General features: G+C 41.7%; 1 protein-coding gene across 1 annotated transcript in view; it reads left to right on the top strand.

Annotated features, from left to right (window-relative positions):
- Positions 1–623: 623 nt before the first annotated feature.
- LOC102238048 (glutamate receptor ionotropic, NMDA 2C-like) overlaps positions 624–6,000 on the top strand; it is a 52,514-nt gene continuing 47,137 nt past the window's right edge. Inside the window, exon 1 of the mRNA XM_005803188.2 lies at positions 624–1,600. The gene's annotated coding sequence lies outside the window, so the exon portion shown is untranslated. The remainder of the gene's footprint in view (positions 1,601–6,000) is intronic.

Raw genomic sequence — 6,000 nt, 5'->3', positions numbered from 1 at the left:
TTATAAGACTCAATCTGGATGTTTGTAAAAGTTAATTTCAAGCCAGCCTTGGTATCAGAACTCAATCCAGGACCTCCAACCAAACCAAACGTGTTCCAGAATCTGTCCTGAAACTGAGAGACTTTACCAGAGGACTGGGATGTCTTCACACACACAGAGAAGGACAATCATAATGCTGCACTCTGGTGGATGAAATATGCCACAGCAACACCATTTTTTTCAATATGCACTGACATATAATTTTGTTCTTTATTTACTAAATTAATATAAACTAAGAAGTGAGTAGATGCTTGCTTACTGTTCACTGGAAACCGGTGCAAACACAGAAAGGAAAACAGATCACTGACTCAGTCTGTCCCAGAGATTTCTTCAAGGGCAAACCTGTGGAGACTCGAAACGCAACAAGCCACAATAGGCAGAAATGTTGCATAAAAAGGAGATGCGATGCGTGATGGAGGCTGTTGAAATGCTGAGAGTTGTAGGACGGCCGGTGCGCCAACAGCAGAGCGAGGGAAACCAACGGGATGGGTGGGTGAGGGAGGAAGGGAGAGCTGGAGGAGGGAGGGAGAGTTTGAGGATAAATCCTTACTACATAATGATTAGAGCTCACAAGCCCTTCCTGTGACATGAATGTAGGAGTCAGGATTACAGCCGGCTGCTGGAGCCAGAGCAGGAGCTCTGCTGATGTTGGGAGGAGGAATCCAGGTGAGGAAATGAGACGAAACACAAACAAGCACAACTGAACAACAAGTGCAGCTTAAAGAAGAAGAGAGGAAGTTGTGCTTCCAAGGAGGCCAAGAAGAGCGTCCAATTGCTTCCCAACTCCGGCAGCTGACTGGCATCTGGACCCCGACTCCGGCCATCTGTCGCTGGCTGCTGACAGCCTCATCCCGGGCAGCTGGAGCATTTCTCTGACTCTTAATTTGATGGAGTGGCTGGTTGCACCAGAGGAGGGGAAAACAGGGAGGCTGGGTCACCCTGCAGAGTGTGTGAAAGACGGGGCACGCAGCGTGGAGGATTGTCTCAACCAAACATGGGATACTTCTGCGTCTTTTTGAACCGGACAGCGCTGAGCGAAACGAAGGGTCAAAATCGGGAGGATTCTTCTCAAATTTAACATGGCTGAAGTTTTAAGGCTATTTGAAGTCCCAGGGGTGAAATGTAAATAACTGCTCTGCAATATGAAATCTATCATCTGACCTGAAAACATTCCTGTCTCAACTTTATCCTGAAACAATTACAGGGGAAACCATGATTTAATTTCGAACTCTGACACCTGCTCACCTCCATCACTTCTTCCCTTTCTCCTCCTGCTCCTCTTCTTCTTCCCTCCTCCCTTTTAACCAGCGAGTGATAATGTGACCTTCTGCCAAAGTGCTGGAAACCATGCCACCGTCGCAGCGGGCTCGACTGTTGCTGCTACTGAAATAGACTCAAACAAGTGCAGGAGGAGGAAGAGGAAGGAGGAAGGGAGAGGAAGAAAAAGAACGAAGAGGAAGGATAGGAGGGGAAGGAAAAAAAACGTGGGGAAGGACAGCTGAAGCCGAGGACACGGGATGAGTGGTGATGAGCCAGAGCTGGATGTGAGCTGCCGCTGCAGGTAAAGATCACCTTCATCCAACACTTTGTGCTGCTTTCATGTGTCACTATCACTTCATTCAAATGTCAGCTGCTGGAAATCGTAGAACGCATGATCAAATGTTCCCACTTTCCCAAACTGGGAGCCGGATAGGGATGCTTTCTGCTGCTCTCCCAACTATGTGTCAGTGTTTAGTGCCTTCCTCTCTCTGAGAATTATCAGAGCGCAGAGGATCCGATCAAACATCTGGATGTTGTTTGGCTTTTACACAAGTTGTAGATGTTTGGTGGCTGTAACTGTTGCTTTCAGACACTCTGCTCTGGGGGAGATTAAGCAGAGTGGATCGATGCATCACTGTAAACAGATTCTTTTTTGATACCTGCCTGCTGGACATGAGATGCTGCTGCAGGGCAAATTCAACTGCCAATAAAGACCCAGAATCCCAGAACAACCAAAACAACTGATAAAAGGATTTTAAAGGCAGAGAACTGAAAAGAGAGAGAAAGAAAGATGTTTTTGTAAAAGTAGAGAAATGATTGTAAAGACAAAACGAACAGCAGTAGTTCTATTATAATAATGCCACAGCATCATCAGAATACTTTAACTATACCAGTCACAAGATTCACATGCAACTAATGATAATAATTTAAAACCTGAGTTTATTTTTTCTACACATTATTCCATCAGGGCCATCAATGACATCAAGGTCACAGGTCAGCAAAGGTTGGTTGAAAGAAAGGAAACTTCTTCTGGTTCAAGTCTGTAAACAACTAAACGTCTGACAAAGACATATTTTTACAGATACATACTAAATTTATCACAGAAAAAAGCTTGGCTTGTTCTCAATAGCAGCAGAACTTTTTAATCGAATTAATTGCAGGGTTTATAATTAAACGTATTAATTAAAATAAGCAACACTCAATACAAAAACATTTTTTTCTGCTAAATTATAGATTATATGAGGCCAACAATAAAGATATTTAGAGTTTTTAATCACTTATCCCAGTTCTTCAGCCATCAGATTGGTGTAAAGTTCAGCTTTCCAGTGTTTGAAGAAGCCCTGATCGTTCTTTAGAAATATGGACCCTGGCGTTAGCATTAGCAGCTTGTTTAGCATTGAGATGCTATTTCAGGCCTCGAGAGTTTCGCTGATGGGATAACTACTTTTAGCATAACATGAACACAACAATAGTCTTTTCCAACGTCTCAGACCGTTTTCCTGAAGTAGGAACTAACCAACCGTCGGCCAAGAGAAGCAGCTTTGTTGCTGTTCTTTGCAGATGTTTGTGCGTCAAATTTACTGGCCTACTAGAAACACAATACAAAGGTTCTGGCTCTGAACTTTTGCATATAAAATAGAAAAATGCGATTAATTGCGTTAATTCTTTTTACTTTCATTAATTAAATTAAATGAATGCAATAAAGTCCCGGCCATCATTTTTAGATTAAATAATAGTGGCAATGTTCTTTTCTACTTCTAAGTAATTTATCTAGATTAATTCAATATTTACTTCATTGTTACCAATATTTCAAACCCCAACAAAAGTAACTCAACTATTGTCCTATACAGAAACGGGGACAAAATCATCCGTTCCACAGGTGAAAACATGTTTTCCCTCCATTTATTTCACAGAATAAAGCAGAATGAGGGGTGAGATGCCGCATCACCAGTTAGGCTGCTGAAAAATGGCTCTTCATTATGTTATGCCAACCATATCTTGGCTTCAGTAATTGGATGTACGCAGGCGTGTGTAATTCAAACATCCATACATACATTCGTCTGTGTGTGTGTGTGTATAAGAGAGCAAAGAAACCAATGCGACACAACAGCATATAGTCTCACACACGCAAAGATCGCTGCAAGGAGCAACACACCAACAAGCATGATGGAGGAATCTGCAGCTGGATGTCAGACTGAAGCAGAGACTGATCAATAACAACTGATACATGCTGTGATTAAATTGCTTTTTTCTTTTTTTCCTTTTTACAATTTCATGCCCTTATGACACAAAAACACATTTGTACTTTAACGGTAATAAGAACAAGGATTGACTTAATTCAAGCAAAACAAAGTAAGGATGGAACAAATTGTCCTTTTTGTAACAGCTGCACGTTTTACTCACAAAGCAAAGAAGTCTGTTATTTAATGCTAGTGTTTGTAACCGGTTACCAGGTTACAAAACTTAAATTTGGTTTAAAAATACTTTATTTATCCCAAAAGGTAGATTAATGTTGTCGTAACTCATGTTGTCCAAGTATCTTCCAACATGCGTTGTGGATGGTGATGCTGTAGGCAGGAGTGATCTCCACTAGCAGTAGTCAGTTTTCCAGCGATTCTGAAGATACCTCTGACTGAACACAGTTGCTCCTAAACAGCTCAATATCCAGGCAGCAGAGACAATATTCTACAGTAACACGTCCTGGATGACACTATCAGTTGTTAGCAGCTCTGCTAATCCACCTCCTTCGCTTTTGTCGCTGAAGAGGTTTTTCAAGAGTTTGGTTCATTTGACACCAACTAAAAATGTGTCAAATGTTGCAATTTGGTCCCCAATTGAGCTGAGTCTACTGAACTTAAGTTGTTTGCACAAGTATCAGCCAAGGCACTTTTTGCACTGAATTACTGAAATGAATGAGTTTTTTGATGGTATTCTAATTTATGATAATGCAATAGTAATATGTTTGCTGTCTTCATACCTGGCACTCTCTTCTCTGTCTGAAAAACTAAGAGGAACTGGATAAGACTGGCAGGACATGTGTGAAAAATGGAAAAACTAAAACAAGAGGCACACCTGGCTGCACAGATATCTGTTTTATCCACGTTGACTGACAGGCAGCTGCAAGCATCCAGGACAGTAAACCTGTTACTGCAAGCAAATGATGGCTGCAGGATATCAGAGCCATCCACCCAAGGTCATGACAGAGGAGTTGTAAATCTCACTCCCAATCAGGTGACGGTGCATCATCACATGATCTATTCGTCTCCACATTGTAGAAACCCGAGGATCCGGGGAGACGCTCCGGCGCTGATCTGTCACAGCGGTGCTGAGAGCGCTTTTGCAAGCTTTGAGATGAGATCTTAAATATGTGGCAGACAATTTGTAGCAGGTTGTGTTGCTCTAAGTTTACGGCTGCTCTCGCAGGCACAACAGAGACTCCAGGCCCATTTATATTCACGGCGCAGCGCCGCTTGCACCCGTCTACCGTCCTGTCCCTGTTGAGAAGGAAAACTGACACGTTGTGGGCTGAGAAACGAAGGACGGGGGTGGTGCTGGCATCGCCTCTGTTTTATTGTCATTCCTCTACCTTTCACGGATCCAGCCTGAGGGTGCATGTGTGGTCCAAGCGTGTGCACATGCAGGAAATCGATTAGTCTAATCGTTTTCTGTTCGCCTTTGCATGTGTGCCGCTTCATTTGTCATATTTAGCCCTGAGCTACGACACGGTGAGGAGCATCTCAGTGAAGAATGATGACAATGATAACCTTAGAGGCGAAGTGTATGTGTGTGTGTGTATGTGCTGGGTTGGCCCACGAGGCATCTTTAAATGTCCGAAGAGAATGAGGCGTTCGACTTTGCAAGATTCATCTGAAGGAATCAGGCCAACAAAAAGTGACACAAAATGTTCTGGTGTCTCAGCTGGCAGAGGTGACTTGTGATCGTGACGTACTTTGGGCTTTTTTTGGCTTTCTTTGTTGCACACTTCTTCAGTATTACCACATGCGCCATTGTCACTTCAGAATTGCAGCCAAAGACGATCAACAAAGCCTGAAATATGGTTTTAGAAGGCGTTGTGGGTCTAAGACACCATTTAAACAATCCTCCTGTAAGATAAAGAACTACTAATTTCTGCAAAATCAATGACATAATTTCCACAGAAAACTAAAACCCAAAAATGCTTATGGAGAAGATTGCTTTGTTTGCTTTTCAGTGAATTATTTTAAAAATGTTTTGTTGGAAATAGACTGACAGGAAGTGTGTAATATTTGGTGTTTTTAGATAAATTCTCATTTTAATATTAAGTTACCAAAAACTAGAATCAGATGGTTAGCAGGTTTCTGCAGAACACTGAAATGCTGAGGAGGCATTTATCACAAGGATGTTGAACCAGGGACAATAAATAACCAGCCCCTGAGGACTGACTTTGGACAAATGGACATGTTGTTTTGCTAATGTCAAATAAGTTTAATTGACATCGGATTATAAATTCTTAAAATCGCTTTTCTCATTTTAAATATTGCTATTTTTTTTTAACAATAAACAATAAAAAAACATAAAGAGACAAAAACAAGAACAGTATCAGTTTATATCCTCCATGCACATTTAAGCATCTGTAAAAGACAAAAATTAAATAATATAGGCATTGTCTTTACTCACAAAAACAAAACAAACTCCATTTAGGGGAGAACTGCCTCAGTGCTG

Source organism: Xiphophorus maculatus, chromosome 16 (genome assembly GCF_002775205.1).
Source record: "Xiphophorus maculatus strain JP 163 A chromosome 16, X_maculatus-5.0-male, whole genome shotgun sequence".
Taxonomy (NCBI): domain Eukaryota; kingdom Metazoa; phylum Chordata; class Actinopteri; order Cyprinodontiformes; family Poeciliidae; genus Xiphophorus; species Xiphophorus maculatus.
Note: the sequence above shows the minus strand (reverse complement) of the source record. Positions and strands in the feature narration are given on the sequence as shown.